At 41.0% G+C, this 13,218-nt stretch overlaps 1 protein-coding gene across 2 annotated transcripts in view; it reads left to right on the plus strand.

Moving 5' to 3' along the window:
* Window positions 1-13,218, plus strand: part of LOC139419371 (cell adhesion molecule 2-like) — a 478,628-nt gene that overhangs the window by 303,118 nt on the left and 162,292 nt on the right. The gene's annotated exons all lie outside the window — the stretch shown is intronic.

Here is a 13,218-nt window from a genome sequence, read left to right on the forward strand (position 1 = left end):
AATTGAGCCAACACACAGTGCCTTCGGAAATGTTTTAGACCCCTTGACTTTGCAGCATATAGATTAAATAAATACAAATCCTCATTATTCTACACACACCATAATAATGAGGCAAAAAAACAGGTGTTTAGATTTTTTGCAAATCTCAAAGCCATGGGTCTGATTATGTAACTAAGATTTCAGTTTTCTATTTTCTAAATTGAGCTCAGTTGCATCTTGGGTTCTTTTTAACTCAGCATTTCTTTGAGTGAATGCAAGCCCAAAGGAAGTTGTTAGCCTACATTTTAAATACAAATACCTTTAAGGAATGGAGTGCGGATGAGTACAGTGCTTTCGGAAAGTATTCAGACCCCTTGACTTTTTTACACATTTTGTTACGTTACAGCCTTATTCTAAAATGGATTAATTAAATCTAATTTTAAAAATCATCAATCTACACACAACAGCCCATAATGACAAAGCAAAAACAGGTTTTTAGAAATGTTTGCAAATGTATATAAAAAATCTTATTTACCTTATTTAAGTAAGTATTCAGACCCTTTGCTATGAGAATCGAAATTGAGCTCAGGTGCATCCTGTTTCCATTGATCATCCTTGAGATGTTTCTACAACTTGATTGGAGTCCACCTGTGGTAAATTCAATTGAATTTACATGATTTGGAAAGGCACACACCTGTCTATATAAGGTCCCCCAGCTGACAGTACATGTCAGAGCAAAAAAACAAGCCATGAGGTCGAAGAAATTGTCTGTAGAGACAGGATTGTCTGCTCTGAGACAGGATTGTGTTGAGGCACAGATCTGGGGAAGGGCACCAAAACATTTCTGCAGCATTGAAGGTCCCCAAGAACACAGTGGCCTCCATCATTCTTAAATGGATGAAGTTTGGAAGCACCTAGAGCTGGCCGCCGAGCCATACTGAGCAATCGGGGGAGAAGGGCCTTGGTCAGGGAGGTGACCAAGAACCCCAGCTATAAAGTTCCTCTGTGGAAATGGAAAAACCTACCAGAAGGACAACCATCTCTGCAGCACTTCTCCAACCAGGCCTTTATGGTAGAGTGGTCAGACAGAAGCCACTCCTCAGTAAAAAGCAGATGACAGCCCGCTTGGAGTTTGCCAAAAGGACTCTCAGACCGTGAGAAACAAGATTCTCTGGTTTGATGAAACCAATATTGAACTTTTCGGCCTGAATGCCAAGCGTTACATCTGGAGGAAACCTGGAACCATCCCTACAGTGAAGCATGGTGGTGGCAGCATCATGTTGTGGGGATGTTTTTCAGCTTTAGGGACTGGGAGACTAGTCAGGATTGAGGCAAAGATGAACTGAGCAAAGTACAGAGAGAGATCCTTGATGAAAAGCTGCTTCTGACCACTCAGGACCTCAGACTGGGGCGATGGTTCACCTCTGAATGTCCTTGAGTGGCCCAGCCAGAACCCAGACTTGAACCTGATCTAACATCTCTGGAGAGACCTGAAAATACCTGTGCAGCAACACTCCTCATCCAACCTGAAAGAGCTTGAGAGGATCTGCTGAGAAGAATGGGAGAAACTCCCCAAATACAGGTGTGACAAGCTTGTTTAGATTAATGAGGAGCATTTATTTTAGAATAAGGCTGTAACAGAATGTGGAAAAAGTCAAGGGGTCTGAATGCATTCCGAGTGTATGCAGTGTTACCCATGAATGCAGTCCCTGAAAACTACTGCGATACGGATCGAATCTAGCCTTCTCTTTCTCTCTCGCTCTCTCTCTCTCTCTCGCTTTGTGGCTACTGCTGTGGAATGTCTGAAGAGGCAGAGGAGCACACAGACACACACTGACGGCACAGGCAGATTTATTCCAGCAGTTGAATATTTGATAAGTGAGGGTCTGGATAGTTTAATATTCTGTAGTTTGTGATTGTGACCTCTTGACCTCTTCACTGCTCGCCCATAAAACCTCATCTAAATGTTTAAACAAATTTGTTCAATCATCAGATTTCTCTGAAAATAAAATTGGACATTTAGGATTCAGGACTGAATGGATGATGGAAAGTGAACCTTGACAAAAAATAATAATTAAGACAAAAAAGTAAAAAAAATGCCCGTTTTTGAGACTGAGACACGGACTAAACTCCCACCCTATAGAACACTAGTAGTCAGAACACTAGTAGTCAGAACACTAGTAGTCAGAACACTAGTAGTCAGAACTAGTAGTCAGAACACTAGTAGTCAGAACTAGTAGTCAGAACCCTAGTAGTCAGAACCCTAGTAGTCAGAACACTAGTAGTCAGAACACTAGTAGTCAGAACTAGTAGTCAGAACCCTAGTAGTCAGAACACTAGTAGTCAGAACCCTAGTAGTCAATAGTCTGTACCAAACGTAATATTTGGTAGAGAAACCTTTGTTTGCAATTACAGAGATCATACGTTTCCTGTAGTTCTTGACCAGGTTTGCACACACTGCAGCAGGGATTTTGGCCCACTCCTCCATACAGACCTTCTTCAGGTTTCGGGGCTGTCGCTGGGCAATACGAAATTTCAGCTCCCTCCAAAGATTTTCTATTGGGTTCAGGTCTGGTGACTGGCTAGGCCACTCCAGGACCTTGAGATGCTTCTTACGGAGCCACTCCTAAGTTGCCCTGGCTGTGTGTCTCGGGTCGTTGTCATGCTGGAAGACCCAGCCACGACCCATCTTCAATACTCTTACAGAGGGAAGGAGGTTGTTGGCCAAGATCTCGCGATACATGGCCCCATCCATCCTCCCCTCAATACGGTGCAGTCGTCCTGTCCCCTTTGCAGAAAAGCATCCCCAAAGAATGATGTTTCCACCTCCATTCTTCACGGTTGGGATGGTGTTCTTGGGGTTGTGCTCATCCTTCTTCTTCCTCCAAACACGGCGAGTGGAGTTTAGACCAAAAAGCTCTATTTTTGTCTCATCAGACCACATGACCTTCTCCCATTCCTCCTCTGGATCATCCAGATGGTCATTGGCAAACTTCAGACGGGCCTGGACATGCGCTGGGGCCATGACGGTGTAGTGTGTTACTAATGGTTTTCTTTGAGACTGTGGTCCCAGCTCTCTTCAGGTCATTGACCAGGTCCTGCCGTGTAGTTCTGGGCTGATCCCTCACCTTCCTCATGATCATTGATGCCCCACGAGGTGAGATCTTGCATGGAGCCCCAGACCGAGGGTGATTGGTCGTCATCTTGAACTTCTTCCATTTTCTAATAATTGCGCCAACAGTTGTTGCCTTCTCACCAAGCTGCTTGCCTATTGTCCTGTAGCCCATCCCAGCCTTGTGCAGGTCTACAATTTTAACCTTGATGTCCTTACACAGCTCTCTGGTCTTGGCCATTGTGGAGAGGTTGGAGTCTGTTTGATTGACTGTGTGGACAGGTGTCTTTTATACAGGTAACGAGTTCAAACAGGTGCAGTTAATACAGGTAACGAGTGGAGAACAGGAGGGCTTCTTAAAGAAAAACTAACAGGTCTGTGAGAGCTGGAATTCTTACTGGTTGGTAGGTGATCAAATACTTATGTCATGCAATAAAATGCCAATTAATTACTTAAAAATCATACAATATGATTTTCTGGATTGTTGTTTTAGATTCCGTCTCTCACAGTACCTATGATAAAAATTACAGACCTCTACATGCTTTGTAAGTAGGAAAACCTGCAAAATCTGCAGTGTATCAAATACTTGTTCTCCCCACTGTATATATATATATACAGTGCCTTGCGAAAGTATTCAGCCCCCTTAAGTTAATACTTTGTAGCGCCACCTTTTGCTGCGATTACAGCTGTAAGTCGCTTGGGGTATGTCTCTATCAGTTTTGCACATCGAGAGACTGATTTTTTTTCCCATTCCTCCTTGCAAAACAGCTCGAGCTCAGTGAGGTTGGATGGAGAGCATTTGTGAACAGCAGTTTTCAGTTCTTTCCACAGATTCTCGATTGCATTCAGGTCTGGACTTTGACTTGGCCATTCTAACAGCTGGATATGTTTATTTTTGAACCATTCCATTGTAGATTTTGCTTTATGTTTTGGATCATTGTCTTGTTGGAAGACAAATCTCTGTCCCAGTCTCAGGTCTTTTGCAGACTCCATCAGGTTTTCTTCCAGAATGGTCCTGTATTTGGCTCCATCCATCTTCCCATCAATTTTAACCATCTTCCCTGTCCCTGCTGAAGAAAAGCAGGCCCAAACCATGATGCTGCCACCACCACGTTTGACAGTGGGGATGGTGTGTTCAGGGTGATGAGCTGTGTTGCTTTTACGCCAAACATAACGTTTTGCATTGTTGCCAAAAAGTTCAATTTTGGTTTCATCTGACCAGAGCACCTTCTTCCACATGTTTGGTGTGTCTCTCAGGTGGTATCTTTAAGAATGGCTTTCTTCTTGCCACTCTTCCATAAAGGCCAGATTTGTGCAATATACAACTGATTGTTGTCCTATGGACAGATTCTCCCACCTCAGCTGTAGATCTCTGCAGTTCATCCAGAATGATCATGGGCCTCTTGGCTGCATCTCTGATCAGTCTTCTCCTTGTATGAGCTGAAAGTTTAGAGGGACGGCCAGGTCTTGGTAGATTTGCAGTGGTCTGATACTCCTTCCATTTCAATATTATCGCTTGCACAGTGCTCCTTGGGATGTTTAAAGCTTGGGAAATCATTTTGTATCCAAATCCGGCTTTAAACTTCTTCACAACAGTATCTCGGACCTGCCTGGTGTGTTCCTTGTTCTTCATGATGCTCTCTGCGCTTTTAACGGACCTCTGAGACTATCACAGTGCAGGTGCATTTATACGGAGACTTGATTACACACAGGTGGATTGTATTTATCATCATTAGTTATTTAGGTCAACATTGGATCATTCAGAGATCCTCACTGAACTTCGGGAGAGAGTTTGCTGCACTGAAAGTAAAGGGGCTGAATAATTTTTGCACGCCCAATTTTTCAGTTTTTGATTTGTTACATTTTTGGGAAATATCCAATAAATGTCGTTCCACTTCATGATTGTGTCCCACTTGTTGTTGATTCTTCACAAAAAAATACAGTTTTATATCTTTATGTTTGAAGCCTGAAATGTGGCAAAAGGTCGCAAAGTTCAAGGGGGCCGAATACTTTCGCAAGGCACTGTATATTCCATATTGAATGTGGAATTGTGTGTTGGTTGAATGTTCCAGGCTGGATCCAGAATGTTCTTCAGCTGGTGAACCTTGTTTTGTGTTGGCCAATGGCAGCTGTTGTCTGGCAGAGCTTCATGAGCTCCATTTCTCATAGATGAGATACCAACTAAGGCTCCATAATAGCTACAGTAGAAATTGTAGCCTTCTTGACAACAAAATACGGACTGTGTTTATGCTCCAGTATTCACTCATCATGGAAAGATTTAGAAAAGGTGATTTAACTAGTTCCTGGTGCTGAGCTTGAAGTTAATGTCGTTGCAGATGTTGATGGGATCAGACTCTGTAAATAGAACACATAGGCAGTCTCTGCCGGTAGTTAGTTTCCTAGCTAGCTAACGATTAGCTAACGGTTAGATACTGCCTGGTAGGCTGTAGCTAGCGTAAACCTAAACCTAACGTAGCTTAAGTTAGCTTGCAAAGTTACAAATCACAGATTGCAGCTGGCTAATTACATTGATTCGTTATGGCATGTCTAGCCAGCGTATTATGAAAGCTAGCTAGATAGATTTTCGTTTAGATAAAACAAACGTAGTTCGATAGCTAGCTAAGTTTGTTACGTTACCTTTTCAGTAACTGATGGAATGTTCTTGCACATCGAGGTACTGAGCACCACACCCTGACTAAACTTTACAGTTGTTGTTGACACAAACTTTTAAATAAATAGTTATTGACAAACTGATGTTCTATGATGGAGTGGTTGGTCCAGCGAGTAACGTTAGCTACCAGTTAACACCCAAACAGATCCACCTCGATTGGTGCAGTATCACGCCCTGAAATCCCTATTAATTTTGGATATTGTGGTTTGCTTACAAACAGGAAATGTAGATGGCCTGTTTCTACCGGTGAGATGCGGAAACGGTCTTATTTGCGTGTAGTGATGACACATAATATATGGTAATAACATATTAATGGATATATATACATATAGTGAAAGAGCCATGGGGAAATTTCCCTTTAGGAATGAAGAATATAATTGTTTTTTAACTCTGAGTTGGATATACCTTCTGCCAGCATGATCTCAGAAGCAGGGTTGACAGTTACGATGCGATTAGGAAGGACACATTTCGTTCTGAGCTGACAGATACAATACGATTAGGAAGGACACATTTCGTTCTGAGCTGACAGTAACAATGCGATTAGGAAGGACACATGTCGTTCTGAGCTGACAGTAACAATGCGATTAGGAAGGACACATTTCGTTCTGAGCTGACAGATACAATGCGATTAGGAAGGACACATGTCGTTCTGAGCTGACAGTAACAATGCGATTAGGAAGGACACATGTCGTTCTGAGCTGACAGTTTATTTAGGGTGGAACTGATTACGTGGGCTTGCGTTACCGTGCACACACACAAACACAGGCACGATAAGAAACAGAGTACAAATCATCCTTCCTTCCTGTAGTAAATGACACTAGATAGAAGGAAGGTTAGCCGCTCTGTGTCTGTCATGCGTTTGCCTCCCATGACAGAGATAGGCCATGACATTATGTGTTCTGTGTGTATGTTCATAACATAAATATATATATATATATATTTAACCTTTTATTTAACTAGGCAAGACAGTTAAGAACAAATTCAAATTCTTCTTATTTACAATGATGGCCTACTGGGGAACAGTGGGTTATTTGCCTTTGGGCAGAACTACAGATGTGTACCCTGTCAGCTCGGGGGATTCAATCTAGCAACAGTTTGGTTACTGGCCCAATAAACAATAGTATAATATTCCAAGAAGTGACTGTGTTCTTGGAGACCTTCAATGCTGCAGAAATGTTTTGGTACCCTTCCCCAGATCTGTGCCTCGACACAATCCTGTCTCGGAGCTCTACGGACAATTCCTTCGACGTCATGTCTTGGTTTTTACTCTGACATGCACCTGTCAACTGTGGGACCTTATATAGACAGGTGTGTGCCTTTCCAAATCATGTCCAATCAACTGAATTTACCACAAGTGGACTCAAAGTAAAGGGTCTGAATAATTATGTAAATACGTTTTTTTTTAATATATACTTTTTGTCATTATGGCGTATTGTGTGTAGATTGATGAGGAGGAATTAAAAAGGGATTTTGCCAATCGTGAAGGAGAGACCTTCACTTGGACTGGACTCTTGTCAGAGAGAAAACCTCCTTGGAAAGACACAAAAATAGGAAAGGAATATCCAGTCTACTTATTCTGCAACAGCTGTATGTTGCCTCTCATCTCCGCTGCAGAACAATAGGAGAGATGGGGTCTGCTTGGCAAGAAACCTCACTGGAAAGGCCAAAGACAAGGAATAAAAAATGGCCGTATGCCATACCAGTCTATGCATTTTACATGTACGTCTTTTCAACTCAAATATTGCCATTTAAACCATTACCCATGCACTCTCGTCTGAGCTGATCAATAATGTTTCTGATATATTCACGTCTTGAAAGGTTCTCATTGATTTTCACATACCTTGCATTCTACTATTGATTTCTCCATGGGGTTCACCATTTCTGTAGGGAGATCACTGTTTCAAACGTCTATAATGTCAGGCCGCCTTTCCAATCAAGATGTCAGATATTCAAGCGTTTGCTACACCAGACACTGTCCTGGTAATAACATACTGTAATAACATACTGTAAAGACATTTACACCAGACACTGTCCTGGTAATAACATACTGTAAAGACATTTACTCCAGACACTGTCCTGGTAATAACATACTGTAATAACATACTGTAAAGACATTTACACCAGACACTGGCCTGGTAATAACATACTGTAATAACATACTGGGTAAAGACATTTACACCAGACACTGAACTGGTAATAACATACTGTAAAGACATTTACACCAGACACTGTCCTGGTAATAACATACTGTAATAACATACTGTAAAGACATTTACACCAGACACTGGCCTGGTAATAACATACTGTAATAACATACTGTAATAACGTACTGTAAAGACATTTACACCAGACACTGGCCTGGTAATAACATAATGTAAAGACATTTACACCAGATACTGGTCTGGAAATAACATACTGTAATAACATACTGTATAAAGACATTTACACCAGACACTGGCCTGGTAATAACATACTGTATAAAGACATTTACACCAGACACTGGCATGGTAATAACATACTGTAAAGACATTTACACCAGACACTGGCCTGGTAATAACATACTGTATAAAGACATTTACACCAGACACTGGCCTGGTAATAACATACTGTAATAACATACTGGGTAAAGACATTTACACCAGACACTGAACTGGTAATAACATACTGTAAAGACATTTACACCAGACACTGTCCTGGTAATAACATACTGTAATAACATACTGTATAAAGACATTTACACCAGACACTGGCCTGGTAATAACATACTGTAAAGACATTTACACCAGACACTGGCCTGGTAATAACATACTGTAAAGACATTTACACCAGACACTGGCCTGGTAATAGCATACTGTAAAAAGACATTTACAACAGACACTGGCTTGGTAATAACATACTGTATAGAGACATTTACACCAGACACTGGCCTGGTAATAACATACTGTAATAACATACTGTATAAAGACATTTACACCAGACACTGGTCTGGTAATAACATACTGTATAAACACATTTACACCAGACACTGGCTTGGTAATAACATACTGTATAGAGACATTTACACCACACACTGGCTTGGTAATAACACACTGTAATAACATACTGTAAAGACATTTACACCAGACACTGGCCTGGTAATAACATACTGTATAAAGACATTTACACCAGACACTGGCCTGGTAATAACATACTGTAAAGACATTTACTCCAGACACTGGCCTGGTAATAACATACTGTAATAACATACTGTATAAAAACATTTACACCAGACACTGGCCTGGTAATAACATACTGTAATAACATACTGTAATAACATACTGTAAATACATTTACTCCAGACACTGGCCTGGTAATAACATACTGTAATAACATATTGTGTAAAGACATTTACACCAGACACTGGCCTGGTAACAACATACTGTAAAGACATTTACACCAGACACTGGCCTGGTAATAACATACTGTAATAACATACTGTAAAGACATTTACACCAGACACTGGCTTGGTAATAACATACTGTAAAGACATTTACACCAGACACTGGCCTGGTAATAACATACTGTAAAGACATTTACACCAGACACTGGCCTGGTAATAGCATACTGTATAAAGACATTTACAGCAGACACTGGCTTGGTAATAACATACTGTATAAAGACATTTACACCAGACACTGGCCTGGGAATAACATACTGTAATAACATACTGTATAAAGACATTTACACCAGACACTGGTCTGGTAATAACATACTGTAATAACATACTGTATAAAGACATTTACACCAGACACTGGCCTGGGAATAACATACTGTAATAACATACTGTATAAAGACAGTTACACCAGACACTGGTCTGGTAATAACATACTGTATAAAGACATTTACACCAGACACTGGCCTGGTAATAACATACTGTAATAACATGCTGTAATAACATACTGTAAAGACATTTACACCAGACACTGGCCTGGTAATAGCATACTGTATAAAGACATTTACAGCAGACACTGGCATGGTAATAACATACTGTATAGAGACATTTACACCAGACACTGGTCTGGTAATAACATACTGTAATAACATACTGTATAAAGACATTTACACCAGACACTGGCTTGGTAATAACATACTGTATAAAGACATTTACACCAGACACTGGCCTGGGAATAACATACTGTAATAACATACTGTATAAAGATATTTACACCAGACACTGGTCTGGTAATAACATACTGTAATAACATACTGTATAAAGACATTTACACCAGACACTGGCCTGGGAATAACATACTGTAATAACATACTGTATAAAGACAGTTACAACAGACACTGGTCTGGTAATAACATACTGTATAAAGACATTTACACCAGACACTGGCCTGGGAATAACATACTGTAATAACATACTGTAATAACATACTGTATAAAGACAGTTACACCAGACACTGGCCTGGTAATAACATACTGTAATAACATGCTGTAATAACATACTGTAAAGACATTTACACCAGACACTGGCCTGGTAATAGCATACTGTATAAAGACATTTACAGCAGACACTGGCATGGTAATAACATACTGTATAGAGACATTTACACCAGACACTGGTCTGGTAATAACATACTGTAATAACATACTGTATAAAGACATTTACACCAGACACTGGCCTGGTAATAACATACTGTAAAGACATTTACACCAGACACTGGCCTGGTAATAACATACTGTAAAGACATTTACACCAGACACTGGCCTGGTAATGACATACTGTAAAGACATTTACACCAGACACTGGCCTGGTAATACCATACTGTAATAACATACTGTAAAGACATTTACACCAGACACTGGCCTGGTAATAACATACTGTAATAACATACTCTATAAAGACATTTACACCAGACACTGTCCTGGTAATAACATACTGTAATAACATACTGTAATAACATACTGTAAAGACATTTACACCAGACACTGGCCTGGTAATAACATACTGTAAAGACATTTACACCAGACACTGGCCTGGTAATAACATACTGTAATAACATACTGTAAAGACATTTACACCAGACACTGGCCTGGTAATAACATACTGTAAAGACATTTACACCAGACACTGGCCTGGTAATAACATACTGTAAAGACATTTACACCAGACACTGGCCTGGTAATAACATACTGTAATAACATACTGTAATAACATACTGTAAAGACATTTACACCAGACACTGGCCTGGTAATAACATACTGTAAAGACATTTACACCAGACACTGGCCTGGTAATAACATACTGTAATAACATACTGTAATAACATACTGTAAAGACATTTACACCAGACACTGGCCTGGTAATAACATACTGTAAAGACATTTACACCAGACACTGGCCTGGTAATAACATACTGTAATAACATACTGTAATAACATACTGTAAAGACATTTACACCAGACACTGGCCTGGTAATAACACACTGTAAAGACATTTACACCAGACACTGGCCTGGTAATAACATACTGTAATAACATACTGTAATAACATACTGTAAAGACATTTACACCAGACACTGGCCTGGTAATAACACACTGTAAAGATATTTTTCTGAATTGTAGTATGTTCATATCTAAAGGAGTCTCCGCACACTCAGGATTAATGCACAATTTTCTATTTCTTTTTGAGCTTGCAGTCATTTCATCCATTTTAGAATAAATATTGTTATTTATTATTGTAGAGTAAGGTTGTAACGTAACAAAATGTGGAAGAAGTCAAGGGGTCTGAATACTTTCCGAATGCACTGTATATGTAGGGGTAGTATAGTGTCGATGGAGTAGGCCTGGGGTTGTACTATAGTCTAGTATAGTGTTGTTATAGTAGTAGTATTGTATAGTGGTAGTGTAGTTACCCTTTCTCATTGTCAGCGGGCAGCAGTCTCTTCTCTGAGCCATCTACTGCCAGTATACAGGCCTGGGGAGGGTTAATGATGGCTGAGAAGTGGAAGGGGTCTGAACACTTTCCCAATGCTCTGTATGATGAAATTCCTTTACCGCAGTTCCGGTACTTACTGTAGTTCCATACCAGTCATTTGTGTCATGTCATTCTTTCTGCTGACATCTTTGAGTCTTAATCCAAAGTATATTTTTAACAGTTGTTGGAAAACGTTGACACATAAAAATACTGAGGGAGATTTAACCAAAATGGTGTTATCAAACTTTGCATCTGCATAGTTGGTCCAGTAAATGTTTTTGTTAAATGTTCAGTGTAAATTGTTCAAAGTATTCCGTGTGCAAAGGGTATTATGGTTGGTTAAACTTTGAAATCAATGAGTTTCTGCTCAATTCTGGATTCAAGCCCTGGAATTATCCTCACTCTCAAAATGATTCCGTATGTTTAGTTCTGATGAGTCTCTCTCACCATCTCCTCACTAACCCTCTCCTCACTAACCCTCTCCTCTCTCACCATCTCCTCAATAGCCCTCTCCTCTCTAGTCCTCTCCTCTCTAGCCCTCTCCTCTCTCACCATCTCCTCACTAACCCTCTCCTCACTAACCCTCTCCTCTCTAGTCCTCTCCTCTCTAGTCCTCTACTCTCTAGTCCTCTCCTCTCTAGTCCTCTCCTCTCTAGCCCTCTCCTCTCTCACCATCTCCTCACTAACCCTCTCCTCTCTAGTCCTCTCCTCTCTAGTCCTCTCCTCTCTAGTCCTCTACTCTCTAGTCCTCTCCTCTCTAGCCCTCTCCTCTCTAGCCCTCTCCTCTCTAGTCCTCTCCTCTCTAGCCCTCTCCTCTCTAGTCCTATCCTCTCTCACCATCTCCTCACTAACCCTCTCCTCTCTAGTCCTCTCCTCTCCAGCCCTCTCCTCTCTCACCATCTCCTCACTAACCCTCTCCTCACTAACGCTCTCCTCTCTAGCCCTCTCCTCTCTAGCCCTCTCCTCACTAACCCTCTCCTCTCTAGTCCTCTCCTCTCTAGTCCTCTCCTCTCTAGTCCTCTACTCTCTAGTCCTCTCCTTTCTAGTCCTCTACTCTCCTCTCTAGTCCTCTACTCTCCTCTCTAGTCCTCTCCTCTCTAGTCCTCTCCTCTCTAGTCCTCTACTCTCTAGCCTTCTCCTCTCTAGTCCTCTCCTCTCTAGTTCTCTACTCTCTAGTTCTCTTCTCTCCTCTCTAGCCCTCTCCTCTCTAGCCCTCTCCTCTCTAGTTCTCTTCTCTCCTCTCTAGCCCTCTCCTCTCTAGCCCTCTCCTCTCTAGCCCTCTCCTCTCTAGTCCTCTCCTCTCTAGCCCTCTCCTCTTTAGTTCTCTTCTCTCCTCTCTAGCCCTCTCCTCTTTAGTTCTCTTCTCTCCTCTCTAGCCCTCTCCTCTCTCCTCAATTGCTCCACCCAGGGATAATTGTAACAAGTATTTTTTTTTCAGTATTTGTTGAAATATTGTGTGTGTTGAAATAAGATGTGGACATTGTTATTGTTAGT

Source organism: Oncorhynchus clarkii, chromosome 10, assembly GCF_045791955.1.
Source record: "Oncorhynchus clarkii lewisi isolate Uvic-CL-2024 chromosome 10, UVic_Ocla_1.0, whole genome shotgun sequence".
Taxonomy (NCBI): Eukaryota; Metazoa; Chordata; class Actinopteri; order Salmoniformes; family Salmonidae; genus Oncorhynchus; species Oncorhynchus clarkii.